The sequence below is a fragment of the Haematobia irritans genome, chromosome 2, assembly GCF_050003625.1.
Source record: "Haematobia irritans isolate KBUSLIRL chromosome 2, ASM5000362v1, whole genome shotgun sequence".
In the NCBI taxonomy this organism is placed as follows: Eukaryota; Metazoa; Arthropoda; class Insecta; order Diptera; family Muscidae; genus Haematobia; species Haematobia irritans.
This window is the reverse complement of record NC_134398.1, coordinates 9,620,576-9,632,750: the sequence shown is the minus strand read 5'-3', so window position 1 is coordinate 9,632,750 and position 12,175 is coordinate 9,620,576.

Below are 12,175 nucleotides of genomic sequence, written 5' to 3'. Positions count from 1 at the left end.
TTTAGGACACAATCCTTTCTTTCGTTGCGGGTTAAATAGCAGAACCAATTCTTCTTCTTGGAAGCCTTCAGTATTTACAGCACGATCGTATCTCGCCTTCATTCTGTTGCTGACCATTTTTATTTTGTTGCGCACTGATTCGTGAACTTCACCGAAAGTGTTTGGGATGTCGTTTCTGTTTTCTTCCATGGCGAGCTCATTAGGTTTAGCACCGAATATCAGATCACCAGGCAACTTCAACTCAGTTCCGAATAGAACATTGGCCGGTGTTCGAGAGGTGGAATCATGAATGGCAGATCTATACGACAGCAAAAACTTTGGTATATGCTCGTCCCAGTCCCTCTGGCCGTTGTCCACTACTTTTCGAAGATGTTCCTCCAGAGTGCGATTAAACCTTTCTACCATGCCATCGGATTGTGGATGTAATGGTGTAGTCCTCGTTTTCTTGATACCAAGGGATTCACACATCTCTTTGAATATGGCCGATTCAAAATTTCTTCCCTGGTCTGAGTGAATCTCGGACGGCACACCGTAGCGACATATCCAGTTTTTGTTGACAACATCCACAATCGTTTTTGCTTCTTGGTTTGGAATTGCATACACCTCCGGCCATTTGCTGAAGTAATCCATGACCACAAGGACATAACGGTTTCCAGAATCACTTACTGGGAAAGGGCCTGCCACGTCCATTGCTATTCTTTCAAACGGGGCTCCTGGTCTATATTCTTGCATAGGACCTCGACTTTTCCTTGTTGGACCTTTCGCCTTCATGCACTTCTCGCAATTGGCTACCCATTCAGCAATTGATTTCTGGCATCCAACCCAGTAGAATCGTTGCTTCACTTTCTCGGCGGTTTTGGTTATTCCCAGATGACCTCCACTGGGACCATTATGGAACTCCGCCAAAACATCTCTTATTTTGGAATCTGGAACGATGATCAAATTTCGGCTGCTCTTGCCATCTTCGCTTTCCCATTTACGTTGCAGGGATCCATTGACTAGAACTAAACTATCCCATTGAGCCCAGTATGATTTCATAAGTGGACTTTCGGCTGCAATGTTTTTCTTACTGGGCTTCTTGTTCTCTTCCTTTGCCAAAATAATTTTGATCAAAATGGGATCTTTACGCTGTTCTGTTGGCCAGTCCACTCCAGATTCGACGTGTAACAGCCGAATATCAACAATCTCCTCCTTGTGTTCAGCTTTCGAGCAGTGCTTGCATTCTATACTGCAAGGTCGACGTGACAAGGCGTCAGCGTTACCGTGTTTTCCACCTTTTCTATGCTCGATACTGAAATCATAGCTTTGGAGCCTCTCGATCCAACGTGCCAGTTGAGCTTCCGGATTCTTGAATTGGAGCAACCATCGTAGAGCTGAGTGATCAGTCCTGAGCAAGAAGTGTTGTCCATACAAATATTTATGATAATGTTTTACACTCTCTATGACGGCTAGCAGCTCTCGTCGCGTTACACAGTAGTTCTTTTCGGGCTTGGACAACGTTCGGCTGAAATATCCGATGACCTTCTCCTTGCCGTCTATCTGTTGGGATAGCACACCTCCAATACCATGCGCGCTAGCATCTGTATCCAAAACAAATTTTTCGCCCGGAATAGGATACGCTAGAACAGGAGCTGAACATAAAAGTTCTTTTAAATGTTGGAATGAATCCTCCTGTTCGTCGCTCCACTGGAACTTCTGACCTTTTTGCGTCAATTTATGGAGACTAGCGGCGATGCTGGCGAAGTTTGGGACGAATCGTCGGTAATATGTACATAACCCAAGGAAACTTCTTAATTCGTGTAGATTTCGGGGTCGTGGCCAATCTCTGACAGCTTGGATTTTGTCTTCATCGGTGGATATGCCCTCTGCAGTCACATGATGACCCAGGTATTTAACTTCCCGCTGGAAAAGGGAGCATTTCTTTGCGTTAATGCGTAGACCAGCGGCTGACAATTGCTGGATAACGTCTTTCAAGTTCTTAAGGTGCTCGTCAAATGTTTTGCCCATCACTATGATGTCGTCCAAGTATATCAAGCACGACTTCCAGTGCAACCCCTTCAGTACCCGCTCCATCAATCTTTCGAAGGTAGCCGGAGCGTTGCAGAGCCCGAACGGCATTACATTGAATTGCCAGAGACCGCCATTAACGCCAAAAGCCGTCTTTTCCTTGTCTTTCTCGGCGATCTCTACTTGCCAATATCCACTCTGCAAATCAAGCGTAGAAAACCATGTTGTTCCGGCTAGTGTGTCCAACGTGTCATCAATGCGTGGAAGCGGATAACTGTCCTTTTTGGTGACATCATTCAGTTTTCTGTAGTCCACGCAGAATCGGGTACTTCCATCTTTCTTTTTGACCAGCACAACTGGGGAACACCAAGGACTTGATGATGGCTCGATCACTCCACTCTCCGCCATTTCCTTTATGAGCTTTTGAACTTCGTCTCTTTTTGCCAGGGGAACACTTCGTGGTGCCTGCTTTATGGGCTTTTCTTCTGCGGTTTTAATTTCATGTTTCACTACAGATGTTCTTCCTTGATTTCCCTTTTCAGAAGCAAAAGCACAGGCGTTTTTCCACAACAATTGCTTGGCTTTATTTCTCTCTGACGGCGATAGATGACGTGTCCAAGCCTCGACATACGCTTCTAGATGTTTTCTCACTGCTCCATGTGTCTTTGATGAGTTGCCTTCCAAATTGACTATTGCCTCGGCTGGTGTACATTTGCCAATGTCAGAAAATTTTACAATTTGCTCGTGATTGTCAGACAAGTTCAAGACACGAACTGGTATTAGTCTCTCTTCGTTCGTTGTTACCAGGGCATTTGCTATCAAGATGTTGTTGCTTTTGTTTTCTGCTGGTTCAACAACCCACAATTGGCCGACTTCACAATCTCCATTCATAGGAACCCATATAATTGCTTCGGCATTCGGTGGTATAGACTCTGACTGGCTCGTTGTCAAACGTCTGACAGGTGTATTCTCGTCGTATCCCACGTTTACCGTTATTTCGGCATCGCACCATGTCATTACACGACGCTTCATATCCAGATTGAGGCCAAAAGCAATCATGAAATCCGCTCCAATTATAACTTCGTCTACAATATCGGCCACAATGAAATCATAAGTAACGGATTTGTTAGCAATAGTTAATTTTACGGTGACCTTTCCATATACGGTTGCGGGTTCCCCTGTAGCCGTGCGTAGCTTGACTCCAATCAGTGGTGTAACTTTTCCTTTTACTAAATCAGATCTAATGATAGACTTTGATGCACCAGTATCCAACGTCAAAGTACGCTTGTCGCCATTAATAACACCCGCAATAGTTAAATTGTTATTTTTCTGTTGAACTATTGCTATGGAGATGGTGGGGCCATCGTCTGTGGGAGCCAGCTCTTGCCCCGCTGAACTAGCTCGATTTAGTTTAAAGATGACTCACTTGACTGTGGGGTCACCTTCTTATGGCTATTGTTTAATGGAGATGGTGATGTGGACCTTGACCGTTTGCGTCGTGCTTTGCATTCTCGAGCTAGATGTCCCGGCTTATCACAGTTATAGCATTTGATCCGGGATTTATTTGCCTCTTGCTTCATTTCTTGCATTGCCTGCTTCATGGCCTCTTTCATCGACTCAATAACGGACTTTGATTCATCACACTCTGTCTCTACTTTACGTACTTTGTGAATTTGAGGCCGCGCTAGCAATCTCGCAGTCTCCTGTGCAAGTGCGAATGTTACTGTTTCAGCGAATGTAGCCTTTTGTGACGCATATGTTGCACATTTTATATCTGGGTCTCGAATTCCATTGACGAAGGTTTCAATCTTGATGCGGTCCACAAGAGGATGACTCTCACCTGGGTATGTCAAAAGCACTAGCCGCTCAACTTCTGTTGCGAAATCTTGTAGGGTTTCATTCGATTTCTGGATTCTTCCTCTCAATTCCATTCTGAAGATGTCCTGCTTGTGCTCTCCACCATACTTGCGTTGAAGTGCCGCTATTACTTCATTATAGTTATTTCTAGAAGCAGCGGGAATGCTTTGTATCACATCAGCAGCATTGCCCTTTAATGCCAATAGAAGTTCAATTGCTTTATCATCGTCATTCCACAAATTTCTACAAGCAACCATTTCGAATTGGAATTTGAAGACATCAAATGACGTTGAGCCATCGAAAACAGGAGTTTTGATTTTTGAGCCCTCGATGACGCGCACTGGACCACCTTTAATTTCCAGCTCTGACATTTTTTTCTCGATGTGCAGAAACTTCTCATCATGAACCATAATTTTCTCATCCACGGAAAGAACTTTCTTATCCAATTCCACAATTTGATTTTCTATATGGTCCACACGTTTCTCCATGCCTTCAGAAATTTGTTGTAATTTTTCGTTGACCATTCTAGAATTTTCGTCGAATTTTTCTTCCATTTTTCTAGAATTTGCTTCCATCATTTTGCTCAAAACATTGAGCATTGATGTGTAATCCACAACACTCGAAGCCACAGATGGAGTTTCTACACTGCTTGTATTGACGAGTATTGATTCATCAATGTCTTCCTTATAATCAAACTCATGCGTCGCAATGTCCATATTACGCCGTTCAAACTCTTCCAGTAGACGCTTTTGAAGCTGGGCCTTATTGCCTGTTGTCGGCAGCTCCAGTTTGCTCAATTCCTTTTTTAAGCCTTCCACACGAAGCTCATTAAACTTCATTGTAGATTTTTTTCGTTATTTCACTTCCGACACCAATTGTTACGTTTTTATATTTAGGCGTTTTTAATTACCCGACAATTAAAACACAGTTCTTTTAAATAACGGCAATCTACAATTTATTTACTATGACTTCACACTTTACAATTCGTTCACACTGAAGTTATTCGTTTGACGCTTTAATTAAGACTGACTCGTTAGCAGCATGCGAGCGCTTTTATATATGACGGTGTGGCAATACGAGAACATTCTGGTAGCACTACAATATTCTGGCAACGCCAGAACATTCTTAGACAATGCTAGAAGGATCTACGACCATTAAGTAATTCGTCTGGTGGCTGCCAAACACATACACACTCACATAGATATATGCTCGCATTACTACAACAACAATGACAATAGACAATGAGATGAAATGAGAAAGCAAAATAACAAAGCAAAGGGGTTGTTATTCTATGAGAGAGTAAGAACTAACATTTCGGTAAGCAAACAAAAGAACATAAAAGAAATTCAGGAAAATACTAGAAAATGAATGGATGATTCCAACAAGTGATAGCGAAATTTTATCGTTACAATTTTAAATTTTAAATTAACGGAAACTAATTTAAATAAACTTATATCTATAATTATCAAATTCGTAACAATATTATAAAAGTACCGACGGAAAAAAGAATAAATTATAAGACTGACACGGACCACTGTGCGCACATATATAGAAATATAGTTAAAAAATACAGTAAAAAGTAATAGTGTTTAGTGTAAACTCAAACGCAGTGGCGAGCAAGTCACTTTGTCTTATTAAAACAATGTAAATGTCCTAATAAATTTTTGTGACATATTTTTTTTACATATTTGTCTTTCTGTTTGGTTAATTTGTGTTTGTTTTCTTTTGTTAAAGTTAATTTCCCTGAGGACGGACGAAATATCATTTTTACAACTTTTCGACTAAGCAGTGGCGATTTAACAAGGAAAATGTTGGTATTTTGACCATTTTTGTCGAAATCAGAAAAACATATATATGGGACCTATATCTAAATCTGAACCGATTTCAATCAAATTTGGCACACATGACTATACTACCAATTGTACTCCTTGTGCAAAATTTCAAGCTAATCGGTATAAAACTCTGGCTGCTGGGTCCATATTAGTGCATATCGGGCGAAAGATATATGTTGTAACCGAGGCAATTGAAACACTTGATATTTTGAAGGTTATTCTTTTACTGTACCGTTTATTCACTGAGATTCTTATTTATAATGAGAATATTGATGCATATTGGAAATACATAATTATGTACACATTACGCATAACGTTATATTGGAATTGTATTGGAAATATATTCTATGTTACAAAAGGGGAAATGTAAATAAATGCAATTATTAAATAGGGAATTCAATTCATGACACTACAATTCTCCCCCACTTATTTAAACATTATAAGAGTTATTCATATACGATTTATAGAGTAATATTAAAAAAAATATTAATCAGATTCTACAACATAGTTATTGAAATGTGTGGGTATTTTCCTGAGTCTAGTTGATACTCGGCTAGCCGTATCGGTACTGGTTAGTGCTCCCGACGTGTGGAATGGTGGTTCTTTAGAAGTATTTGGAACTTGATTGGATACAATATAGTCCCTTAAATGTGTTGGCATCTTCTTAGATCTCTTTGAAATCCGGCGAGCTAATTCAGGTGTAGTTGTTGTAGTTGCCGTGTGTACCGGCGATTGCTCAACAATATTTGGTGGAGTTTGCGTTGTACGTTCTTCTTGACGTTGTGGCTCAATAGCTTGGCTTTGATTTGAATCGTCTGGTTCGTGCACTGATGTTTGATGTTGTGAATGCGACGTTTGAGAATTTCCCATCCATACTAAATTATCCAATATGTTATCCTGTCTAGAAGATGGCGCCTCTAAACTTGACTCCGGCTCAACGCTGCCATTATTGTTGTCTGGTGGGACTTGTGTGGAACAAAGTTGATTTATGTGTCTTTTCAATACATATCCACTGTCGAGCTTAATGATGTAATGTAATTCGCCGAGTTTTTCTAATATTATCCCAAATTCCCAACAGTTTTTATTATTTTTATAAATTCGAACTTGCACTCTATCGCCAACTTTAAGCTTCCTAACACTTTTGTAAGACATCTGGTTTTTACCAATTATTGGGGGTTTAAGTGTGTCCAGCTGGGATCTAATTTGCCTTCCCAAATATTGTTCTGAAGGAGTCTTACCATTTTTCAAAGGAGTTGCACGGTATTTAAATAATATTTCTCTAATTTTTTCATTGATCGACTGGACTTCCTCAGACATAGCCACTATTCTGCGCTTTAGCGTCTGTACATTCCTCTCTGCCAGCCCATTAGTGGCTGGATGGCCCGGAGCGATAAACTTTTGGAAAATTGAATATTTTTTACAGAAAAAGGAGAATTCCTCACCAGTGAAAATTGACGCATTATCCGAAACCAAGATAACCGGGATTCCATTTCTTGAAAATATTTCTTCCAAAATTTTTATCGTCGACGCAGAAGTTGGTGCGGATTTAGTTATTCCGATTTCAGCCCATTTCGATTTCGCGTCCACAACTACCAGAAAATGATTGCCTTGAATTGGTCCCGCGTAGTCGATGTGGACCCTTTGCCAATTAAAAGTCGGTTCATCCCAAGGGTGCACTTCAGCTTTCGGAGGGGAATTCCTAATTTTCGCACATGAAGTACAAGAGCGCACCAAGTGTTCTATGTCTTTGTCGATATTCTTCCAATACACATAACGACGTGCCAATTGTTTCATTTTTGTAATCCCGACATGGGTTGAATGGAGCTCTCGTAGCACTTGCTCTTGTAAGGTTTTTGGTACCACAACTCGATGTCCTCGTAACAAAACGTTGTCTTCAATAGTGTACTCCGATTCAATATTCTTACTACGTAGCTCTTCCAATATGTTTGATAGTTCAATATCTGTAGATGTTTCGTTTTGAATTGTTTGAAAATTTATATGCCGGTTCCCAATTTGTTGCACACTCAAGTGGCATATATGACGTACTTCTCTATCAAATGGACATACAGATGATGAGTTTGTAGGCAACGGTGCTCTTGAGAGACAATCTGCATTAACGTTTTCTGAGCCTTTTTTAAATTCCACCTCATAATCGAAGCCTGATAAATAGGCTGCATACCGTTGCAAGCGTGCTGATGTCATATGTGGTAGTTTTGCTGTTTGATGAAATATTCGCATTATCGGCTGATTATCTGTTATGAGCTTAAAATGACGGCCAAACAGATATTCATGGAAACGGCGCACTGCAAAAACGATTGCCAATGCCTCCCTATCCAATTGAGAATAATTCTTCTCGGCTGACGTAAGAGCTCTAGAGGCAAAGGCAATAGGTCGCTCGCATCCATCTACCAAATGTGACAGAACCCCACCGATACCTGTTGGTCCCGCATCGCAAGCCACCTGAATAGGCAATAGTGGATGGAAAGGATACAAAACTCTATCACTAACCAATTCCGCTTTAATTTTTTCGAATGATTTTTTGCATCCTGGTGACCATCTAAATTTAGCATTATTCCTTAGAAGCTCTCGTAAAGGTGCACTAATTGTTGAAATATTTGGTACGAAACGGCCGTAGTACGTTGCCATCCCCAAAAAACGCCGTACTTCATCGATATTTCCTGGTGGAGGCATGTTGATAATTGCCTCTACTTTTGATGGCGATTTTTTTACTTTGTTGTGTTCGATGACTTGCCCCAAAAATTCGATACTTTCTTTGAAAAATGAACATTTCTTTCGATTTAGATGTAAGTCATACTTCTGCAATTGTCTCAAACATCTTTTTAGATTAGTAACACATTCTTCAGTTGACTTACCATGCACGATGATATCATCGAAATAGGATTCAGTATTAGGGACGTCTCGCAGAATTTGGTCAATCACCCGATTGAATTCCGCTGGCGCTGTTTTTATGCCGAAGGACAGCCTTTGCATCCGATAGGTTCCTCGATGTGTCGAAATTGTTTGTATAATACTGGATTCCTCATCTACTGGGATATGCAGATAAGCCTTGTATAGATCGAGGCGACAAAAGCATTTCGAATCACGTAGGCAACTAAAGATTTCTTCGATGCGTCTTATAGGATAATGTGCATCAACTAATTTCGGGTTTACACCCACTTTATAATCCACGCAAAGCCGGACACCACCGTCCGCTTTAGGTATTACCACAAGAGGGGAGCCCCAATCTGAGTTTTGAACTTTCGAGATAATACCTGCCTTTTCCAGTGAGTCCAGTTCTGCTTCAACACGCTCTCGCAACGAATAGGGTACATTTCTCTCTTTGATGTAAATTGGTGTTGTTCCTTCTCTAAGCCTTAGAGATACGTTGTACCCTGGTGTACACCCCACCTTTTCTTCGAAGACACTTGCAAATTCTGTGATTATATTCTCGGTGACTGCTTGATTGGATACGTCAACGTTTTGGGTTTCGACTGATTGTACATTGTTATCGATATCATTAAGATTGATTCTCAGTTTACGTATCCATGATCGTCCTACAAGTGGAGGACATACGTCAGGGACAATGTACAATTCATCCGTAATCGACACTCCCTTAAACTTGGCGTTTACCCGAACTTTCCCATCAGGGACAAAGGTATCCTGTGTATATGATCGAAACACGATGTTGGTTGACGTGATTGAATTCTTAATATTCAGGTTTTTGAAAATTTTCCTGGGAAGAAAAGTATATCCAGAACCGGAATCAATTTCAAATCGCACTGGCTCTCCTTCGATATCAATTGTTGCCATATAACGTGCTCTAGAATCTGAGCCATTTTGATATACATTCACTATGGTATACACCCCGTAGTCATCACCTTCATAGTCACTTTGTGCACTTTGTGAATATGCTGTTTCATCCTCTATTTTGTTTATATTTTTATTCATAATCGTTGATATACATACTTTAGCCAGGTGCCCACTTTTACCACACCCAGAACAACTTAATTTGGATTTGTCAATGCGGCAATCTTTAGCAAAATGGCCAGTTTTGGCACAACGTAGGCACAATCCACTGATTCCAAGTTTAACATAATCAACCTTTGTATTTTGAAAGTTTTTCTTGCGATTGGTGAAACTTGCTTTCTTCCTGTTTATGTGAGTTACTTTATTGACGTCCCCCGTTGAGTTTGTCATTGTTCGGGCATCAGCTCTAGCAGATTCTAAACTAATTGCCTTTCTGACTATTTCGTCGAATTCCGCAGCTTCGGACTGTAACAATTGTTCCCTCATACTGTTGTCCATTATACCTCGTATAAATTGAGCGCGCAAAAACAGGTCCGCCACTGACGTTCTACAATTACATGGGGACACAAAAGCACACTCTCCAATCTCTTCCCTTAAGGCAGCTACATATTCCGAAATTGTTTGTTCTGGTGTCTGATACTTGCTCAAAAATTTGTGCTGTGTAACCAAGAGGTTCATTTTTGGGGATAAATGTGCTTCCAAGGTTTTGCACAATTCATCGTATTTCAGAGCACTCACTTCTTTAGGTGCCGCCAAGGCAGCCACCATATTAAACATTTTTGCTCCTATCGAATTTAACAAAAGCTTAGCACAGTACTCCTTATTCTCACTTATGTTTTTCATTTCGATGTAATTTTTGAACCTTCGAAAATAATTTTTGTAGGTTTCCTTTGTTGAATCAAATACATCGAAATTGGGCACAAGTACCGGTGTGGAAGCCGCAGTACTTGATTGACTTGTCGACGGCATTCTGGATATTGTTTCGATTAAACGATTGTGGACGTCCATAAACATTTTAAACTGTTCTTCATCCATTTTGTAGAAAATTTGATCACGGATATAATATTGGCAAAACTTTTAGCCTCGTCGCCAACTGTTGTAACCGAGGCAATTGAAACACTTGATATTTTGAAGGTTATTCTTTTACTGTACCGTTTATTCACTGAGATTCTTATTTATAATGAGAATATTGATGCATATTGGAAATACATAATTATGTACACATTACGCATAACGTTATATTGGAATTGTATTGGAAATATATTCTATGTTACAAAAGGGGAAATGTAAATAAATGCAATTATTAAATAGGGAATTCAATTCATGACACTACAATATATATGGGAGCTATGTCTAAATCTGAACCGATTTCTTCCAAAATCAATAGGGTTCTATTCTGACCCAAATTGGGAACATGTAAATTGCGACCTAGATTTTGATCACAAAAATGTGTTCACAGACAGACAGACGGACGGACGGACGGACATGGTTATATCGACTCAGGGACCCACCCTGAGCATTATTGCCAAAGACACCATGTGTCTATCTCGTCTCCTTCTGGGTGTTACAAACATATGCACTAACTTATAATACCCTGTTCCACAGTGTGACGCAGGGTATAATTAAAAAAAATATCTATAATTTTTTAGATGACTTACTCTCCCGAGTTTGATTAAAAAGTTAATTTTATCAATTAATTTTTTAGTTGAAAATTTAAAAATTTTCAATCATTAACTTAATTGACTTAATGTTTCTAGTTTCATTAAAAGGTTAATAGTATCAATTAATTTTTTAATTGAAAACGTTTCCAACTTCAATCAACTTTTTAATTGGGAATATTTTGGTGAAATTTTTTCTGTGTATAAAACGGGAGCTATTATAAATTAATGGTGTTTTTTATAAAAAAAAATTATATGACTACACGAGTGAACATTTTTAAAATGTTGCCAGCAACCTAAAAAATGTTGTCATCTTAACGGGCAGAATAGAACTCAAAGGAGCTAACACAAAAAAATAATAAAATATAAACATTGCTTATATCTTATATCCTTATACCTGTGCAATATATTTCCTTGATATAAAATAGGGCTTAAAAGGTTGAAATTATTAAATTTTCATTAAAACCATAATCAGTTATTCAAGTTACTACAACAGCATATAAAACTGTGCTTTTAAGAGCAATAGCCGCATTTTCGCCATTGTGTGAGGCTTTAGTTTTACAATAGAATTCGGCAAAATGCAAAATATGTGCGCATATTAAACAAAAAAAGAAAACGAAAGAGTTGCATTTGCACTTCAGTCAAACTAGAGTCTATAGACTATGTTCATTCTTGCGAAAAATTTTATAGAAACCATTATTTCGCATATAGAAAGCGGTGTTTATTTAGGTAACAAGGGGTGCTATTTAATTGTGAGCGATATTGAATTAATTTGATGGTTGCTGCTTGCTATTATAAAATTAACATTTTATTTTTCCTTGGGCAATTGATCTGCTACTCCTTTGATCCTTTGTATATTTTCGGAACAACAATATGATCCGTGTTTGCGTTATAAACTCACACAAATAGTTTTAATAAATAAATTATTTCTTAATTCACATTGCAAATGGCGCCATGCTATAAACGTCAGTTTTTCAACTCGAAAAAACAAAGTACCCAAAATGGAAAAAATTT